Source organism: Schistocerca gregaria, chromosome 3 (genome assembly GCF_023897955.1).
Source record: "Schistocerca gregaria isolate iqSchGreg1 chromosome 3, iqSchGreg1.2, whole genome shotgun sequence".
Taxonomy (NCBI): domain Eukaryota; kingdom Metazoa; phylum Arthropoda; class Insecta; order Orthoptera; family Acrididae; genus Schistocerca; species Schistocerca gregaria.
This window is the reverse complement of record NC_064922.1, coordinates 94096107-94118680: the sequence shown is the minus strand read 5'-3', so window position 1 is coordinate 94118680 and position 22574 is coordinate 94096107. Positions and strand designations below refer to the sequence as shown.

Genomic DNA, 22574 nt, shown 5'->3' with positions numbered 1-22574 from the left:
TGCCTATCTACCAGCGTTTTCCCACTTGGTAAGACTTGGAATCTTTGTTTTTAATATATTTTTCCCATGTGGTAGTTTCTTTCTATAACCAGAAGATATGTTTTGCACATTTTTTTGGCAGCCTGATGGGTTACAATAGAGGGAACAGAGATGAACTTGAAGTAACAAGAAATAGTCTTAAAAAGGGGCGCTCTTGATTTATTCAGTTTATTATCTGTTTAGAGACAGAGCAAGTAAAGACAACCTAATACTCAGAATATTAAATAAAAATAAATTTCAGTTACAAGGGTAATGTCAATTAGAACTAGCTCAAATTTTCTTCTCATCTTTGATATTGTGTGCTGGCTGTCACTGACACAACACTGTGCAGCAGACCAAAGAAAGAAAGTAAAATATTTTCAGTGCCTTAATTTTTATCCAGAATGCCCCATTATTTCTAACTTCAGTCATGCACCCTGGCACCAAATCTGAGAGGCATTGGACCCGTCTGCCTGAAGAGGCAACTTCCTCAGAGGAGTCAAAAAATCAGTCCCAAAGAACATGAGCTAGAAATGGTTTTTCATAGCCATTTCTCTGACATTGTTTGTGCTACTTCCACACACAATTTTCCATTGTGTTTAGGTAAGCAGTCAGAGCCAGTTCATTACATTAATATACATGTTGGACAGCTGTTGTTTAATGAAATAGACATACCTTCGGTTACATGCTTAACTTTCTGTGGCAAGTTTAATCATTTAATGTGACTTATTTTTGGAGTTTTCGCAGTGATTTCCATAATCAGGGTCCCAGGGAAACAGGAGGAGGATTATATATTTTTTTTATTTTTTTATTTTTATTTATTTATTTATTTATTTATTTATTTATTTTTTTTTTTGCTTCAGCCGGGTTTCGTGCTCATGCATTTTATTAATACTGGCTCAGCACACTAGGCACAGCATTCCGGCTTGCTCTATGGCGATGTCCAGAATGTCTATTTTTGCCAGTCTCTGATATAGTCGCATTTTTGTGGTTCCAGTACAGGCCATCAGGGGTGAGCCTGTTGCACCAACTGCTCCTCCGCACACGTAGCACTTGCTTGGCCGACATCCATGTAACTGGAAGTAAAAGCAAATACATCTCTGTGTTAAGTATTTCTCAATATTCAATTGTTACGGTGGACTACATTACTGCATACCCTAAAGGGAGTACCTGTAACTACTATACCAGCAGTTTGAAGCAGTACAAAATACGATACAATGACCTACCCCACACAATTTGTGATTGACAATCATTACTTGTGACCTTCACTCAAGCTGCTGAATCTCTATGCTAACAAACTTTAGTATGTTGAACTAGACATGGATTTTCTTCAGTTTCTATTTCATCAAGTTATACAACACATCTTCCATTTTTAATATCAGTTAATTGGACCATGCAGAAGTGCATGGACTTTGTATATAATTTGAGAAAGTGTTATTTTCTGAAACAAATGTTTCTGTGTTATCATATGTTCCTCCATTCTTGTGAGACAGAAATAAGTTAATAAAACAAGACAAAGCTTGAGGCTTAAAATTTAAGTAATAGCGTTCTAAAGACATAGCAGCACTATTATTTTCAATTTTTCATGAATAGCTAATATATAGTTAAATAATATGTAGATTAAGTACTAAGCTGTTAGGCTAAGCCTAAGTTAATTACATTAAATAATAAAATAACTTCATTGCACGCAAAAACTCAAATTTACATCAAACTAATTATTAGAGGCTTTTTTACAGCATCTCTGTAGATGATGTCATGAATAAAATTTACTGTTGGCCCGTCTCCTTAAATTGAAATCTTCACACAAGCTTGACGAGTTTCCTGACACATCCTAGTCCTCAATTTAGTCATCACCCTGTTCATTGTACTAAATATCCTTTTCACACTGCAAGTCGAAACTGGGATGGACAGTAAACATTCAGTGAGTGTCCGTAGCGCTTCGTAGCCGATGTCGGCTCTCAGAATGAAAGAAGCCACATGAGAAGACCTACCATCTAATAACAGTGTTCATGTTTGTAAGCCCCAAAATTGAGCACAGTTCTTTACAATCATTATCACTAAAATCGTGAAATTCTTTAAGAACTTTCAAAGTATGCTCTTAGTTCTATCACTTTTATTGCCTTCTCATCAAGCTGTTGCTCAATTTCATCAATCATACTTTCAACAAATTTCCTTGCACTTTCTGTAGCTTGAATGTGCTCCTCTACATTTAGGAATACCACACCTTTAACTTCTGTTGCATCCTCTTGCAGTTTCTTAATTTCATTAAGAGTCATTTTCTGCACTATGTCCATTGCAGTCACAGACAATGTGTCTTAAATGTTCCGGAGTTCCAGGAAAAAGTAGAGGGATTCGCTAAATTTTAAGTGATTGTGTCTGCAAAACTTTACAGGAGTTTGAGACTGCATTTAACATTTCGTCTAAAATCATTAAACCTACAATGAAATTAGAATTCATCATTTCTAACAAAATTCCTCCAGCTAAACTTGTTAAATCTGTGCCATCCTTTTGTATATGTTCACATGCCATTATAATGGACTTGTAGGTTAGGAAAATAAGATGAACTATGTGATAGGTACTAAATCATCAGATGTCAACAGCTTTGGGTATTTTTAAAACAGGTTGCGTTAAAGCACACTGAATGTCATGCAAAACATTTTCTCATTTGGAAGAACCATGAAAAAGTTTGTAAGTGCCTTAATGGGGTGTTTATTCCTACATTTAGTGTCAGCAATTGACAATACATGTGCTCTACAGTGAATGTATCACAGCTTATAGCCATTCCTCTCTGACAATCGAACGCGGACTCCTGAGATAGAACCACTAAAATTAGCAGCACCGTTGAAAGAACAAGATGATCTGTCATAAGAGTTTTTTCCTTTAGTTCAGTAGCAATTGCTGTAAATATTGATTCAGCTCAAGTGCTTTTCCACTCAACGAGACATAAAAATCTTTCCTTCACCTCAAATGATGGAAACAGTGCAACATTTCAAATTACTAAAGACAGTTGACTTTGGTTGGATATAGTTGTAGATTTGTCTGCCATTAATGAAAAATATTTGTCATGTAAAAGGGTTTCATCTTGAAAGTCTAAAGACTCTCCCATACAAGTCAAAAATTCTGATGCAGTATACATACTAAGATATATGGACCTTTTGCTCTGAAATTTTAACCACTGTTCAAGGTTAATGTCCCTTTTCAGTACAACCTTTCTAATTAGAGGTTCATATTTATTGTGTGGGGTATTTCTTCCTTACTAAGGAAATACAGACTTCAAATGAATGATTACGATGCTTTGCAATTTAAAGCTTTTAAGTTTTCATTTTGTTTAAATTTATGTGTATGATTTGCTGCAATGGCTCTTGCATGTTTTTCTGACTTGGTGTGATTTTCTAGTTTTCCCATGCTTCCAGTAGAGTCTTTAAATTTAGTGAAAGGTACAGAAATGAACACTCCTCCTGTTTTCTGTAGAGCTTCGATATCATTTATTAAATGCAATTGAAACAATTTGCAGAAAGCCCCACCCTGATTGTGATCAAACTTCAACAAATTGTGCTTACACTCCCATTTTTGCTGATACTTAACCTCGCATTCACTACTTTGTTTAGAATTGAAATTCATGGATGGGCCAGAAACAGCACATTTATCGTTTGAAAACTGTGGAAGGGAAACTGATGACTTGGTAGACCTATGCAGTTAGTCACAATCACTAGCATTTCTTTCAGTAGAGTCACTCTTGTGTGCCTTTTGCAATACAGTGTCTTTATCAGAAAAGAAAGAAATTAAAGTTTGTTGTTTCGACATTGTCAGTTTATAACAAAAAGAAGTGTTTGTGCCAAAATACAAAGACTGCACGTAGCACACTACATAATCACATCACACTTGCTTAGTAACTTGTCGACTGACAGTTACAACCTTACAACAATTTCAACAATGCATTGCATTTTTATACAACAATGAAAGCTTAGATTATACTCATAGAGCAGTGTTGCCAAACATTTCATTCACTAAATAAAACAGGATCCTCAGTCTTTTACATTTAGTAACATACAAATTAAGCAAGGTGGTCCACTGAAATAGCAGGGTTCTCAGTGTTCCATAACAGACATAAATCACTCTCAACTAAAATGATCACACCATCTCCCCCTCCCCTTTTTTCCATGTTGACCTGAAATCACAATAATCTGTTTAAGGACAAAATTGTCATAAATACCAAAAATCACATAATGTGACTCATTTGTGAAGTGTCTGCTTGCTTACTTTAATCAGGGTCCCTGGGGAGCACACAGAGTATAATTAATTTCTTCAGCTGCTTTACCCTCATTTCCTTTTTGTCTACCTCATTAATTTGTGAACAGCACACTTAACAGAGCATTCCTTTCCTTTGTTTCAACACTCCACATGTGTATAATTTCAGCCAGCCTCTGGCTGATTCTGTTAGTGCTGGTGAGGGCAGTCATGAGTGCTGCTGCTGTTCCCACCACTTCGCAGCATATAAAACAGCTACTTGCCCTGGCTGGCAGACGTTCTTGGAACTGGAAGTACAAGCAAACACAAATATGTGGCAACTATTCGTCAATATTCATTTACGTTACACTGCACTACAATACTGCATACCATAAAAGAAGTACTGGTAACAACACTGCTGGCCATTAAAATCTCTACACCATGAAGATAATGTGCTACAGACATAAAATTTAACAGACAGAAAGATAATGCTGTGATACGCAAATGATTAGCTTGTCAGGGCATTCACACAAGATTGGAGCCGGTGGTGACACCTACAATGTGCTAACATGAGGAACATTTCCAACTGATTTCTCATACACAAACAGCAGTTGACTGGCGTTGCCTGTTGAAATGTTGTTGTGATAACTTGTGTGAGGAGGATAAATGCACACCAAGTCTATCGTGACATTGCTGCCTGTGTTGGTTGAGATACAATGACAGTTAGCAGCATATGGAATCGGTGGGTTCAGGAGGGTAATATGTAATGCCTTGGTGGATCCCAATGGCCTCGTACTTTTAGCAGTCGAGATGACAGGCATCTTACTCACATGGTTGTAGCGGATTATGCGGCCACGTCTCAATCCCTGAGTCAACAGATGGGGAAGTTTGCAAGACGACAACCATCTGCACGAACAGTTCGATGTTTCCAGCAGCATGGACTACCAGCTCGGTGACCATGGCTGTGGTTACCCTTGACGCTGTATCACAGACAGGAGGGCCGGCAATGGTGTAGTCAATGACAAACCTGGGTGCAGAAATTGCAAAACATCAATCTTTTGGATGAATCCAGGTTCTGTTTACAGCATCATGATGGTTGCATCTGTGTTGGCGACATGACTGTTGGAAGCGTGTATTTGTCATCGCCATACTGGTGTATCACCCGGCGTGATGGTATGGGGTACCATTGGTTACACGTATTGGTCACCTCTTATTCGCATTTATGGCACTTTAAACAGTGGACATTACATTTAAGATATGTCACAACCTGTGGCTCTACCCTTCGTACGATCCCTGTGAAACCCTACATTACAGCAGGATAATGCATGATGGTATGTTGCAGGTCCTGTACAGGCCTCTCTGGATACAAGAAATGTTAGACTACTGCCCTGGCCAGCACATTCTCCAGAACCCTCACCAACTGAAAAAGTCTGGTCAGTGGTGGCTGACCAGCTGACTCTTCACAATACGCCAGTCACTACTCTCGATGAACTGTGGTATCGTGTTGAAGCTGCATGGCAGCTGTACCTGTACACACCATCCATGCTCCATTTGAGTCAATGCCCAGGCATATCAAAGCCGTTATTACGGCCAGACGTGGTTGTTCTGGTTACTGATTTCTCAGGATCTATGCACCCAAATGACTAAAACTGACATATGATTACATTTTCACATATAGTATATTTGTCCAATGAATACCCATTTATCATCTGTATTTCTTCTTGGTGTAGAAATTTTAATGGCCAGTAGTGTACTATTATCAGCTATAATTGAGACAGTCTTTTTGTTGTGCCTATCTGCCACTCAGAATCTCCACTATGTGGTGGGTAGCAACTTCCCTTTCCACAATATAATTAAAACACAGTAGCATGTAGTAGTATGTTAAATGAATGAGACTGCCCCTGCGGGTCTGGGGTAAGACTAGGCCTGAGGTATTCCTGCCTTTCGTAAGAGGTGACTAAAAGGAGTCCCTTCCCCACTAATGGGTAGCTTGTGCCTACTTCCGGAGACAGATGGTTCAACGACTTACATTTGTGGTCATCTTGGTTTTTCGCTTATTCTGGTTTCTTCCGTTCTGTTTCCTTTCTTTGTCCTTCTTCCTCTCACAGTCTTCCTTACTTTTTACCTTGCCTTGTTCCCCTCTCCTCCCTATGCGTGCCTTCAGGCCGACCCACTCGTTCGCATACGTTGCTGGTGATGGGGTAAAGCGTAATTCCCCTTCCTGGGTAGACAAGTAGAGCCTGTGCATACCCTCTGGTAAAGGCCAGGCCCAGGGAGGGGTGATTACCTAAGCTGACACCTTCTGAACATGTCGATTGGTCCCTCCGTCCGTTCCTCGGGAGGTGTGACGTGTGGTGTAAACATTCATCTGAGGTGGGAGTGGCCTCTGGGAGAGTCCACACAAGGAATGAGCACGCCATTGGAGACAGTAGCAATCATGGGGGATTCATCCACAATGGATTTCTCTTCTCCTCTCTCCACTTCTGCACAAGAACGGAAACTTGACCAGCCACCCGTGACAAACGTACTACAGCCTGCTCCAAAGTTCCTCGTAGTTTCTAGATCTTAAGACGGAAAGGATTTTTCATCTGTCAACCCTTTTGTTATTCAGAAGGGCGTGACGGCTGTCCATAGGTCATGAAAAAGGTCAACAATAAACATCTACCGACCCGGACACTTTTCTTGACCTTTGCTAGTGTTCAGCTGCCGTCGCGCATCAAAGCGGGCTAAGAGGTTATTTCTGTTCGCCCCTATGTCCCGACACCTATGCGCTGCTACAGTGTCAGCGTTTTAACAACACCTGTCAGTCTTGTTCTAATGTGGCTAAATGCGTCACTTGTGGCAGGGACGTCCATGAAGGTGACTGTCCGCATCCCTCTCCTTGTTGCATGAACTATCAGGGTGACCATGTAGTGTTCTCTTGCGACTGTCCCATCTAAAAGGATGAACACTGTATACAGTAAATTCGGGTCAAAGAGAAAGTGTCCACCTTGGCTGCTTCCAAGATTTTTGTTAGTAGGAGGCTCACGCTGCTCCTAGCTGGGAAATACAGTACGGTCCTCGCCTCTTTTCAGACTACCAGGGAGGTGTCGACGCAGACATGCGATCTGACTTTTAGTGCAACAGTTGTCCGCTCGGCCAGTGCTAAGATTGCTTGATCAATGTCTCCTCTTCCTCCCATCACCCCTAACACACAAGCACCTTCATCAGCTTCTGCAAAGCTAAGACCCAGAAGTCAGATGCATAGGCATTAGAGAAGGAACGGTCCCATGAGGACTTCATACATACCAGGAACTCCCAGCCATCGACGAGTACTTTGACTACACGATCTTTCAAGAAGGCTCATAAGAAGAAAAGTTCACCTTCTCCACCACTGCGCATTACTTCTCCTGCGACACACCTCAGTTGTCACCTCAGGCCACCATCCTTTTTGCCTGGCTGCACCACTTGTAGCAGAACATCTGGCCGTTCACCGGCAGAAGAAGCTCCCCCTCCTGACCATCTTAACATGGTGGATGATGAATCTATTGAAAAAATGGACTATTACTCGGCCTATTGATAGCGGCAGCAGTTCTCGCTCCAAGCCAGGCCCTTGGTGCCCTCCGAGGTGACCGAGGTGACCCCTTATTGCTTCTCCTTTTTCTTTTTCTTCTCACGATGGCAATACTTCATAGGAATATTCGCATCATTTGATCAAATGCTTGCACTGTCTGTTCGTAGTAGCTCTCCAGGAAAACGTCTTTTAAGTACTTTTTCCCCACAATTTATACATGCAATATTAGAATAAAAATATTTAATGCATCCACAGAACTGACTTCAGCAATATCATCAGGACCTGTACACAATATGTAACTGACTGTGGACATAATTTTCCAATGACAACAAAGATATCAGTTGGCAACAGAGTGAAGAAAATGGGTTGTTACTCCCGTTTTCCACGATTATAAGTGATGAATAACATACAGAATTGTTTTTGTTTTTAACACTGATAGAACACGAATTAGTCTTCAGTTGGCACAAATTAAAATGGTCAAAAGTCAAACACCGATTGGTATAAATAAATACGTATTAAGCAGCTGGTAGTTACAATTCTTAAAGTAATTTAATCATTTTATGAGCGCATTACCTTCCACGAGTTCAATGCTAGACCCATAATTTTGGAGACAGAAGAACTGACAGGAATAGATGTCCGCTAGAAGACTAAATTCAGTAAACCAATATTTTTAGGCAACCCAGTGAAGGCAAATTTTCACGTATAACACAGGCACATCAATACACCAACACATAAATACGCACTATGAGCACTGTGAGACATCACCCAATCTTCCTAACATCAGCACCCCTTAGGTTTATAGGAAAAATTATGCTAAGACGCCACAAAAACTTTCCAAAAACTTCATCCATTACATACAATACACCCTGCAACTGAAAAAGCATATAATGTAAATGTTCTAGAGAAACAAAATACCTAAATTACAAAATCAATAAGTACCACAATGATCTTCAGTGCTCACATTAATGAAGTAAGAAAAGGAGCAGCTCTAATCCCTAGAAACATTTTGGCGATCATGAAACAAAAAACACATGTTGGTACACCGTACAAAACAACTCTCAATTCGACTGATTCCATTGCTTTTTCGAAAACCAAGCAACAGAAGGAGCCCAATCAACAAATTCCAAAGTTTCAATCCTAGGAACTCAGCAGACCTTTGGCAGAACTTTAAAAGAATCACAGGTCAAAACCAGAAAGATGACCACAAGGAGTCATGAAGGACAAGAAGGCAACTGTTTTTCCAAAACTTACTAAAGTGGTACACTCACACACATAATGTGAAAATTTCAACAAATTTAAAGAAGGAACTGCACAAGCACAGAATAGTGAACTTTTTAACAAACACAAGCTACAGCCTACTATGATGATCAAACTAACTACATAAGATATCGTCTCAGCAGAATGGGGAATAAGACAGGGTACCTGGTGTGGATAGAGCCACACCTCTACAAAACTCTCACTGCTGCACTCGGGTTAGTAATAAATCCCTTACAAACAAAAGAACAAACCAGTAAAAATATTCCTAAATCACAGTAACTATGGGTGGTTGCATTTCTGTCAGACAGCAAAGGACTTCCAAGAGCAGTTAAACAGAATGGAGAGTGTCTTGTAAGGAGGATATAAGATGAACATCAGCAAAAGCAAAATGAGGATAATGGAATGTAGTCGAATTAAATCGGGTGACGCTGAGGGAATTGGTTTAAGAAACGAGAGACGGTTTTGCTGTTTGGGGAGCAAAATAACTGATGATGGTCGAAGTAGAGAGGATATAAAATATAGACTGGAAATGGCAAGGAAAGTGTTTCTGAAGAAGAAAAAATTGTGAACATCGAGTATAGATTTAAATGTCAGGAAGTCTTTTCTGAAAGTATTTGTATGGAGTGTAGCCATGTATAGAAGTGAAACATGCACGATAACTAGTTTGGACAAGAAGAGAATAGTAGCTTTTGAAATGTGGTGTTACAGAAGAATGCTGATGATTAGATGGGTAGATCACATAACTAATGAGGAGGTATTGAATAGAACTGGGGAAAAGAGGAGTTTGTGGCACAACTTGACCAGAAGAAGGGATCGGTTGGTAGGACATGTTCTGAGGCATCAAGGGATCACTAATTTAGTATTAGAGGGCAACGTGGAGGGTAAAAATCATAGAGGGAGACCAAGATATGAATACACTAAGCAGATTCATAAGGATGAAGATTGCATTAAGTACTGGGAGATGAAGCTTGCACAGGATAGTGGCATTGAGAGATGCATCAAACTAGTCTCAGAACTAAAGACAACAACAACAGATGTCTATGGCCTCCTTATGTCTTGCTGCTACCAATGAAATTGTATCTACCAAGACAAATAGATAATTTAAAACACTACAAGAGTAGATGACAAAAGGTGAATAGGGGTAAAATTGGCTGACTCACAGTTAGGGAAGACAAAGGCAAGTTGTCATAATTTGCTGTTTTCAGTCACTGCTGCTGCTGCTGCTGCTGCTGCTGCTGCTGCTTAGCAGACAACTCCAACAACTACAGTATATGCTACTGAACAGGCCACTGCCAGGAAAGTTACACATAGTTTGTGAGTGCACATCAATGTCCCGCGTCTCAGCATTTCTTCACACTAACTACTACTTTCTTCACTCCATTTTTCATTTTATGACCTGTATTTTCCACTGTCCCCATCCTTGTCCCATCTCTGTTATTGTTATATGCAATGCACTCAGTTTTTTTGCTTTTATTAACTAATGCACAATGTTTTAGCACTAACCTCTTTCTTGCAGATTACCCTGTGTTCCACCTTAAAGTTCTCAGGTTTTTGGATCTTGTCCAGTACAGTCGCAAACAATCAGTCTTCCCTTCTCATCCTGACTGGTAAGTCTTCCCTAACCCAAGGCTCTAGGTGACTTTTCCAAACTCAATCCCTTTTCCTAAAGTCCTATAGTTCCTTTCCCTGCATCCCTCTTCCTTCTCTTTCAACCCTTCTCTGAGGACAGAACTAGTGGCTCCAAAAGTGTGTGTAAGTGTGTGACCCCTTCTGCCCCACTGAGTAGATTTTTTATCTATCTAACAGCAACATAAACTGTCAGACTCTCCAAACTGTGATGTAGGCTGCCATACATGCTGTGGTGGGAGGCATACTTACGATAATGACAATAGACACAGGTGACGCAGCAAGTGTTATTCCCCGAGGCCTGTTTGAAAAATAATGTCATCTGATTAACCTGCCTAAATTATCAGGATTTTAGCAGCCATAGCATAGCACACAATCTCAGATAATTAAATGGCAGACTTGCATTCTGCTGGTGATAGGGAATGTAGCAATGATAAGCATGTTGCTCATAATAAAGGAATTCATCATGGACTGCCTACATGGAGGAAATTCTATATTATGTTCACAAATGTAAAGCACAGTCTCATCTCATTGGAATGAAAATTGCCAGGTGATCAAATCACAGTTCGTCAACATAGAAAATAACAAATCTTTACACCAACATACTGAAATACTCACTCGACTGAATACTGAACAGAAAATTAAGTTGAAGTTATGAGAATCTCAGTCTTTAACTAAAATTGAGAGAAAAGGTATAGTTAATATTTCAGGGAAATGAGCTGAGATATTTGAAGAAAAAGCTTGTGTTATCTGAATATTTCAGCACATGTACCATTCTGTCTACCTTTCTGCCCATTCCTTGTTTGGAACGGACAGCTGTCCGTTCCAGTTGCACATGATGAAGCAATTAGGCCATAAAACAGCCCAACCTCTAACCTCTTGTTAGCTGCAGCTAAGGCTGGGAGTAGTATTAGGCTGGTATTGCCCATGACTGAAATTAATAGAATGGTAATCCTGTGTGAATCTCACCAGAAATTTTTATATCAACAAATCCAGTGGATCCAAGGGATCAGGTACTTCATTTCAATTAATTTCAGTGTGTCATACTCATAGACACTTCTAGAAAGACAATGCTTTTATCTTTACAGGTCATACCTACCAGTTTAGAATGATTTTGTTTACTCTCAATGTGAGTGGTGGTTTGATTATAGCACCAATGGATTATTTATTAGACCTGGAATTACTAAGAAGAATTACTATATTTGTGCATGATTTGTTGACTGCCACACTAACTTGGGAAGAGCATTAGGAGATGTTAGAGGCAGTTTTATATCAATTTCAAAAAAAGAAATTTGGTGGTGAGAAAATGAATTTCTTGTAACACATAATTATGCCTCAAAGTGTTCTGACAACAAAAATACAATCAGTTCATTGCTTTCTAGTGTCCCAGACACGGAGGCAATTAAAAGTACCTTCAGATTTACCCAACTTCTAGTGTAACTTCATTCCAGACCAATTATCAAACGCAGATGTATTACTGAACTTTCTACACAAAACAGATGTCATAGATTTGGTCAGAAATAGGCCAATCTGCTTTCAGTAAAATCAAAAATGTACTAGCAAATTCACAATTGTTGTAACATATGGATATGTACCAGGTTGTGAGCTTGCCCCTTACAAATCAGAGGCATTTACAGTACATGAAATGTCTGTAAAATACTCTTTGCTAGTGAGCCTACACGGCCACTGAGTTAAAAGTTCCCACTATTATATGTACTTTTAGGAAATTCCGTCACTGTTTTGTTGGTAATCACACCAAAGTATACTGTGATAACCAGCCTTGAAGCTTCCTTCTCAATTGAAAATTACTGCACGCAACACTGGTTCAGTTCTACAATATGGTTTTGAAATAGTTTATGTAAAAGGAGAGAATGATGTAGTAACTTGGGATCTAAGGGATAAAGTACTAAATATAAGGTCTTACTGATGCAAGAAAACATTTATCATCTGCATTAACTATATTTAGTTACATGTCTCACCTCAGAGACAGCCCCCCCCCCCCCCCCCCCCCCAGTGGAGAGAAATCTGAATACAATTTACCCTTAACCCACCTGAGGCACTAGTTACATACTGTGTGCTTCAGAATAATGTATTACGTTATTGCTGTCTCATGAGATATAACAACTGGTAAAAGCTAAGCTTGTGCACCCATAGAGCACTGGGGATCCAGGAGTGGGTAAATGTGATGAGAAAGTCAGTGAGTATTGCTATTTTCATTTCCTCCAAAGCAGCATGTAATGGATTATCCACAAATGCCTAGTCTGTCAAAATGTTGAACCTCTGAACCATGGCTCCAAAGGTGAGCTACACCTAGTCATTACCAAGAAACCCCTGCAAATCCTTGCCATTCACTTAAGGTGGTCCCCTTCCCTGGAGCTGTGCAGGTGTTACACATTGTTACAATATGTGAGCTATTTTCTAAATGTGTCAACTTACATATATTGAAAAGTGCCACTAGTGCAGTGACAATATGACAGGCGATTAAAAATTACACTCCACATGTTGGCAATCAAGAAGTAATCGTTTCTGAAAATGAACAAAACTTTACTTGTGTAAAATGTAAAGTTCCTGCATGTTTATTAAATTGAACAGATCCTAAATCAAGTTACCATCCTGAAAGTAAACCCAGAGAAAGAGAGCTTTGAGAGTTGGAGAGGTTAATGAGAACTTCTGCTTTAAACAACAAATTTTATGGCCAAATTACTTTTCATTATTTCAAGGATATTTTAATAATCTACTTCATACCTCTATATAATGCTCTGCTACTCTGTTTGTCTCAACCTCTTCACCCTCTGCCTTATGTATGTGGCACTATCCTCACCTACACAAAGAACATTATGTATGAGAACAGATGTATGTAGAATAGCTGAAATGTGAACAGAAACAGATGAAAACATTTCTGAAAGAAATTTATTGACAGAAATGGCTTTTGCGTAGGTAGCTCAGTCAACAGAACATATGCAAATGAAAGGCAAAGTTTCACAGTGCAAGTTGGAGAGCTCCACATCTGAATTAATTTACATTTTTTTATTTTTATCATAAATAAACTTATAACTAAGTAACATTACACTACTAAAAAGTACCTTTACGCAGAATGTGCCTTAGTCTTATAGCAAATGACAGCAGTGTTTTGGACCGGACGACAATGCAAGTTGCTGGCATCTGAACGAGCAAACGTGGCCGTCCACAGATCTGGTGCTTGGAGTTGTAACCTGCCAGCAATTTTCATATCACATCACACACTACTGGCGAGTGACATATTCACTATGGGGACATTTATCACAGCTTCTGAAGCCACAGGTATTGAACACTTACCGCAAGTCAACAAATTTGAATCTGAGGAGTAATTTTTGTAAAAACTATGACATAACTCTGTTAATTGTAAACAACTCTGATAGATATTCAGAGATTTGTAAATTAGTATAATGTTACTACGTAGCCAGTGTTCCAAGCACCAGATCTGTGGACGGCCACGTTTGCTCGTTCAGATGCCAGCAGCTTGCAGTGTCGTCTGGTCCAAAACACTGCTGTCATTTGCTATAAGACTAAGGCACATTCTGCGTAAAGGTACTTTTTAGTAATGTACTGTTACTTAGTTATGAGTTTATTTATAATAAAAATAAAAAACGTAAATTAATTCAGATGTATATCAAACAATTCTGAAAATTATAGTGCACTTGTAACACAGCTGATGGTTATAAAAACCAAATAGGTAACTGAAATGTGATTAAAATGTAATTACATTTTAAATAGTAAAACCTTAAAAGTACACTAGGGATAAAGAATATGTTATGTGACACTATTTGCTAGTATTCACTGTTTCAATTTTATAAAGTTGTATGTCTTAATAATTACTAGGACATTCTGTTCTCATTTGTGCTTGCGTTTGGCTAATGGGGTGGTGAAGGGGAGGAGGATGGTGGGGAGGTGGGGGGTGGAAAGGCAACTGTCAGATTTCAGTCACAACATACATGCCTACTGAACTTTAAACTGTCATTTCTCCTTAGTTGCTCAAGAAGAGACCAAAAGCACCAGCTTCAAATATTTTCTGATTAAGCAGCCCACAATCAAACAAAACTAAAGAGAGAATAAAAATGCTGAGTAGTCCACTATGCCTCACTAATAGACATATTAATGTATAAACCATGTAAAATGTGCCCTGCAGGAATGCCACCCCAGAAGAGTGTCTTGTCAATATACAGAAAAGGGCAAAGAGTCATCAGAAAAAAGATAGAGCAAGATACCAAACAAAGAACAAATAATTATAACATAGAACTAGAAGAGACTTTGCCCAACATTAAACACCTATGATAAAGTGGCATGGGGGATCCAGGGGAGTTGAAGAACGTCATGGTGTGGTTATCTTATGGAAGGGGAGGAAACCGAAAAGAGATTTAGGTGACAAATCTCATGCTGTAGAGAAAGTTGTTTTTCAACTGTGGTTCTTAGATGATTTACACATTGAAATCAAACAATAGCTGCACCAGACACTCATTCTAATGTGAAGTTTAGTGGTCATTATGCACCCACAGAAAGCTAAAGATTGGTTATAAGCCAGCTGGAGTTTGATACAGGCTACCAGATCTATTTGAAGGACACAAACTGACATTGGGTCTGGGGGATGAATTGAAGAGCTGGGTAAAAAAAGTTATTCCTCATGTCCAGACATTAATAGACAGGACGAGCCTACCTTCAGAAAGTATCAGACTCAGAAAATTATTGGAGATAGGAATTTCGCTGCTTTGACAAGTCGTTCATTCCTCAGGTGTCTTCCATACAAAATGACCTTATTTCATGGTCCATTTGATTCTCTCCTTGTGTACAGTATAAAATGAATTATTGTTCAGGGGTATAGCAGATACATTAAGTATGCATACATAACAAAGCTGGGACTGCAGAGCTAGTTATGTGGAACTGGAACAGACAAGAAAGCGTGGTCTGTTCCCCACAGTCTACATTAATAAATATAGTTCACTGTCTAATTGAATATAGAAGCTGCAGGCTAATACCTCATACTGGCAGATATAAAATTAGATTGTTTGCACATTCTACAAAAATCTGTGGAAACTTTGTCCTAAAACTGTGGATGTTGCCAATATCAAATCAACGTAAGAAAAAAAATAGTCTTGTTTTGAGATTTATTCTGACAAAACGAGACATTTAAGTTCAATGCCACTGCGCACATAAACATGAATCATTATTCACGTCACGATAATAGATACAAACCCATCATCTGCTGACAAGAAAAGCAGACATTGATTCTGGTAACGTGGAGTGACGTTAGTATGATACAGTAAAGTCCTACTGAATTATTAATGTTAGCTGGGGAGGCTCTTAGAGTTACTGTATCTTTAGTTAAGCTAACTCAATAGTAAATAAGAATTTTTAGATGCCGGTCAGGAAGAACACAAACTCGCACAACCTACCACCCGCAATTTCAGTACAGAACATACACGCAAGTAATACATTGATTTTTACCACACGCAGGGAGGCTTACTGTAGCAAGCGCAATACTGCATCTTTGCATTGGTCTTGTAATGAATAATACCACTGCCTCCAAAGCTGAATGTCACTGACAGCTTTACGCCTATAGCAACTCGAACTGACTTTGATTCTGTGCGAAACAACGAGAACTTTTATAGTTCTGTAACTTCTAACACATGTAATTACTGTAGCTACGCACTTAATGTAATACTGTATGGGACGTGATCATTACCTTTCCATTCCGATGCAAGTGCACGTATTACTCCTGCATTTTCACGCCTAGAAAAGCAGCTGCAATACTGCTGCTTCGCTCTGCCATTGTGAACTAAAGGTGGGAAAAAAAAAAAAAAAAAAAACTGAACTGATAGAAATAACCACTTACTGAGAAGTAACGGTTACTGCGATAACCGTTCCTCTGATACAGGCAGTTATTTCAAAAACTGTCGAATGTCAACAGTGCCTCGCACCATCTGTTGACCGAAGATCGTACTATGCTTTCCTGTCAACTCATCGGAGATCTGGCTAGGAACTAGGGAGAGGGTAGATCATTTTGTAGGCGTTCTATAGGCCATGGGAATAACTGTGAGACTGTGCGCCATCTGTTGATAAGAATTGTGTACTATATCGTGCGTCTTCGTTACTTTTAGCACAAACAATTAAATAAAGTTAATGTCTGAGTGGTGGCTGATAGGAGCTGCAGTACAGGCATTAACAAGTACGGTCGTTCCCTTAAGCCACCACCTCATATGTCAATTTAGCTTGGATGCGTGGTGCAAAGAGAGGTACCATAAGGAATTTGAGCGACTGTGGAAATAACTGTCAGAGATCGGTATTTTCCTCTGGCAGTTATCGTTATTGGCTCACAGTTCTCACTCTCTGGCAGTTATCGGGCCACCATTACAGGTAACCTGGAAGTTGGTCATGGAATAACTGTGTGTCTGTGTTCCTGACACAGTGACTCCAGTCTTAGACCCCGGTGATATTTCAGAGGCGATAGTTACTGGAGCGAACAAATATTTACGTACTTCTTCGGAAATAGCTGCTGGCCATTGTGAATGACAAATAACATGCCAGGAAGAGTAACATAGTACAGTTGAATATAATAAATATTATCCTCATCATTTGTCAGGAGATTGTCAAAATATGTGAATATATTACAGTAACTCCCAATATTTACAGAATAAAACACAGTTACGCACTTTTAGTAAATTTATCATACACAGAATACCCGATCTTGACTGTTGCAACCAAGTGCTGTCAAAACTGAAATATAGCAGAACTTTTGCCTAAGTTGGTCTTTCAATCTCTGTTATGATATTCATCTACAGAGTAGAAGGAGGGGTCAATGGAAGTGTCTGATTCCACCTATCTGCTACGACGTAAAAAGGTGTTGTGGTGTGTGAATGTCATTACGGCACGGTGTTAATGAGTTGGTTTGTGTGTGTGTGTGGGGGGGGGGGGCTGGTCGATCTAGTTTGCAGTGCCGGAATTTGCTGGTGGTAATTATTTTTTTTTTTTTCTAGCTGTGATGTTTTGTGTATTCATGGAGTATTGAATGTGATCTAATTTATGTAGGGATGATTGATTTGTTGGCTTTTGGGATTGTGGTTTTATTTTTCGCTGTTGTAGGTGTTGGTTTTTTGGCATCAGTAGCTGTGGAGGACTTATATAGGTCACCGGAAATGACCGATTCCTATTTTCATAGTTGTATGTGTTGTTTTGCTATCGTCATCTGAGATTTACCTATGTAGGTCAAGGGAAATGTCCTATTCCAATTTTCGTGCTTTTAGTTGTAGGTATTTGTGTTTTGGTATGGTCACCTATGGTTGGCCTATAGTGTTCAAGGGAAGATTTTTGTTGGTGTAGCGGAGTGCTATATTTTTTTCTTTTTGTTCTTCATTTTGTGTTTTGGCATCATGGGTTTTTTATTTATTATTAATTTTTTTTTACTAGATTGTCCTCACCCTAAAACCCCCAACTTCCCGCAGTTGTCCCGTTGGTTTGATAGTATTTTTGGTGGTTGAAGTTATTGTATTATTTATATGTGTCTTTGTGTTTGTTGCCCTGTGTATGTGTGTAGTGATGTCATGGACACACCTAAAATAGTCATTTCTGGCATATTGATGACGGGTGGAATCACACTTCTGTATCAAAAAGTCTTTCAAACACACTGTAAACCATGCTTTATCTGAAACCAAGTTTTTATTGGTTGCTGACTTGCTGGCAGTTTATTGAAAATGCATGTTACTGAATATTGGACCCCTTTTGGACCATGGTAAGTGATTTTAGGTCTTTATGTAGATTGCTGTACCTATTTCTAGTACGGTACTGATATTATGTATTGAGCTATTGGTTGGAAATACTTCTAAAATATTTCATTCAGGGACAAATATACTAGGAAGCAGTTGTTAGAATACAAAGTTCCTTGAACAGGTTTCTACATGATGTTTTTGAATTTAAACCACAAACGATTTTTATTACACACTTTTACATGCAAAAAACTTTTGCTACGTTTAATCAGTTGCCACTGAATATGCTCCCTTATGAAATAATAGTGAAAAAATGTGTTATGCCCTTCCCAACTGAATTTATTATCGAGTTGTAGTCCCAGAAATTTAGCACAATCAACCTTTTCAATCTGCATGTCTTCATATGTTATAAACATGTTGTAGCTGGAGAAATCGAGCAGTTTCCTAATCTCACATAAAACTTGGATTAGCGTACTCATACTTTTCCCCACTAGGACTATCTTTTACAGCACCGGAGTAAGCGAATCTGTCACATTACGTACACTTTTTGTTGTATTACAAGGCTGTACACTTAATTCTAATACGTGAGCAGCACAAGAAATAGAGCTTCGAATTTAACCTACAGTACTCAGTTTACATATTACTTCACACTTAAAAACGCACATTGTTAACATTTTACTTAAACAGTGCTGTGGCGAAGTTCCACGTACTTTCTGATGCAGCTGCGAAGATAATATTTCTAATAGCGACCGATAACTTACAAACATATAATATGAAACACTAATAATCGTTCTAACATCAACTAAAATGTACTCGGAGTTAATAAGCTAAGGTTATGACACGATTCATACGACATTCCTGCCATTTCCACTACTCGCAGTTATACTGATAACTAAACTGATGGATTCCAACTATGTCGTTATTTAACTCTCACAGCATTCGGTATTCGCTAGCGAAATATAACTTGGCAGTTATTAATAACCGATAACAATAACGGTTATCAGAGAATAACTGGAACTGTGATAACGCTTACTCCAGAACAACCGTTTGGCCCACCTCTATTTTGATCCAACTGATGAGAGGTGTTTCTGCAGCTACAAACTTAGCGATCGTCAAATGTAATCAACTGGTTTATGTTCGTGTTCGCAGCTGCGAATGAATCCCGTGTAATATTATTTCTGTTTTCAACAGGAGGTCGTGTTGTAATATATCGAGATGAGGAAAGGAAGGGCGTCTTTATTAGAACGTAAACATTATGACTTCATGATGGCTCTTTTCACAACTATTGGATAGTAGTTGCAAGAGCTGTATTACTCTAGGTAACAGTCGAGTGTGAAGTATATCAGTCAGGATTCTTCAGGCTAGGTGAAGTAGAACTGCAGCGATAAAATTTCGGAGGTTTGGCAAGGACATTTTTTCATCATTTTGGCATCAGTGATCCATTGGTTCTGGTAGCTTTTTTGCTAGTAATTGCACTTCGTTAGGTTTTCTATTCCGTTTCTGTTTGTATCTGTACTGCACGGAAATTATATGCGCAACATTGCAAGTGTCCACTGTATGTGCTGTGTGTCTTGTTTGGAAAGAAGTTTATGCCATTTATTTATCCTACTTTCTGTTGATAATAATAAGCCCGCCAGACTCGTCGTCCTCAGTATTGTATTCAGTATGGTTCAGTAATTTTGTGCCTGAGATTAGATTTGCGACAGTGTCACACTGATACACAGCAATGCGAATAAGTTTACTGACGAAGAACAGGCCAATATTCCTCTGGTATCTGGGATAACTAAGTGTGGTGGCAGACTGCCCCAACGACTCTGTGCTGACTGTTCCCGCAGCCATAGAGAAACACATCACTGTACTCTACCACTGTGCGAGGGAAAAAGTAACAGATTTTTTTTCCAAAGTTTTGTTGATTGTGTATCACAGGACTTTTTACTATTGTGAAATTGTAAATGTGAATAAGTAGGTAAATGAGGTAGAAAGTTGAATTAATCGTCATTATAATTTTATTCTGTAACGAACGGCTGGTGATCACGAAATCCTTATTCTGAAACACTCATTAACTGCACACGAAGAACTTCACAAGCTCGGATATGTCCAGTATTTTTGATCTCGTGTCTCAACAGCTTGACCTTGTACATAGATAATTCAAATTACTCATGACAGGAAACTAAAATATGTTTATACTGTCACATTAGTCCGCATCATCTATAGAAAGGTTGCTTCTTACTTTTGCAAGTTATCTTAGTTGATGTTGTTGAGTACAAGCGCTCGGTCCACAGGTTCACTCAAACCTTAACGGTCATTATGATACACACGATAAAAGATCCTATATTTGGTACTATGTTATGCGAAACTAAAAGCTGGAAATTCAATAAACACGTTAAAGCCACTTTAAACTCTGTTAGTGATTTGTGGATCTGCATTAATGAGAATGTGTTCATGAGCTACCTCTGAAACTAGTTTTGGGGTAGTAAGCGAACAGTTGCAGTATCTCTGTTCCTGTATGTTTTAGAATCTTTCCATGTTACTGCTTTCTTAAAGTGTTGTGCTTTCCTTGGCAACTGTTGTGTACATAGTTCCACGTAGTCAGTGCGTACACAAATTTCCCACTAGACCGTGCCCCGCTAACCACAACAGCGCAGGCACAGCGCTCATCCATCTCGGCACTAAGAGATGGCTCTGTCTTAGAGGCGGACCAAATTCTCCTTCCACCAATCCGTGTATTAATACGTAACGCAGCCAATGAGATTTCTGCTAACGTAGATCCTTTTCTCCTCGCAGATCACACATGCGCAGTGATACCTGAACGTGCGAGGTATTATAATGAGTGTACAGACCTCCAGTCAGTCTGTACCAGTCTGTACCAAATAAGATTATCATATTCCTGCACATAGCCATGAAGACAAATGTAGAGACACTTTGTCAAGTATCAGAGATATGTGAGAATAAGATTAACATACCAAGACCAAAGGAACTTCAGATTGTCAATTGTAAATAGCATCCAGATTCAAGTTACGTAATGTCTATGATTTTTATGATTTTAATAAATGTATGTGAAAATTAATCATGTTCTGTTTAAAGCTGGTCACCATCAATCTGCTACTATAAGCGTGCAAGTGGCATTTCTATCGTCTGACCTAACGGCAGAAGATACACAAGCCACGATAAGACCACGAGACATATTGCTGACACTCGCCTACTTCGTTAGAGTGACAAGTCAAATAATCTGATGGTGTGTGTAACGAAGGTCTTACAGTACGCACATCACAGCAACTTTAACATGTCCTGAAGATCGACCCACAGATTTGGGGGTATGGAACAAAGGTGTCTGCTAAACTGACTTTTGGAAATTTGGGTAAGGACTATGGGACTAAAGTGCTGAGGTCATCGGTCCCAAGGCTTACGCACTACTTAATCTAATTTAAACTAAGGACAACACAAACACACCCTATTCGAGGGAGGACTCGAACCTCCGACGGGGGAAGATGCGCAAACCGCGACAAGACGCCTGAGACTACACGGCTACCTAGTGCGGATACATTGAGTAAAGCTTCAGCACTAGATATGTTTATGATCGAAATCGCTTATTAGAATAGAAAACACCGGCTACGTCCCTAAATTTATATCATGATACAACGGTTACAGTTATCCCACGCCATTATGCTGTGTGTTACGCAAAATAGTTGTCACGAAAACGGACAACAAAAACTAACATTAGACACAAGAATACACAGAAAAAATTTCAAATTTTCCTTAATTACGTAAAATTCGCGAATGACGATGAAGTTACAGTAAGAAATACAGAGTTCTAGCACAATGTACAACATAAATGGCACAGATGTAATGGAGGTACGGATGATGGGAAAACTTTTACGTAAGAACAGAAAGCAAGGGAAGAAGATGTACACACGTCCGATATTGCCCGTGCGAAATTTGGAAGAAAATAAATATGAGCCCTATCCTCTTATACCTCAGACAGAGCTGCCGATTACATATAAATACGTAATATTGCATATAATTACTTTCACGTATCTGAAATTTCACACAAAGTACCCGAAATATCCCATAAACATCACAAGTAATATACAACTGTTATAAACACAGGATGAAATGCACTTTCGTGATAATTGGTTTCTTGTAAACAAAACTACCGTTTT

At 39.0% G+C, this 22574-nt stretch overlaps 1 long non-coding RNA gene across 4 annotated transcripts in view; it reads right to left on the bottom strand.

Annotated features, from left to right (window-relative positions):
• Window positions 1-222: 222 nt before the first annotated feature.
• Window positions 223-22574, bottom strand: part of LOC126356121 (uncharacterized) — a 207243-nt gene continuing 184891 nt past the window's right edge. The window contains exons 1-4 of one of the 4 annotated variants that reach the window (XR_007565595.1): window positions 16398-16480; window positions 13427-13502; window positions 4358-4553; window positions 223-1094 (exon numbers count right to left, since the gene is read on the bottom strand). This is a non-coding gene — a long non-coding RNA (uncharacterized LOC126356121). Of the gene's footprint in view, window positions 1095-4357; window positions 4554-13426; window positions 13503-15907; window positions 16199-16397; window positions 16561-22574 lie in introns of those variants that run through there. The other 3 variants (XR_007565596.1, XR_007565593.1, XR_007565594.1) reach the window with 3 other exon arrangements.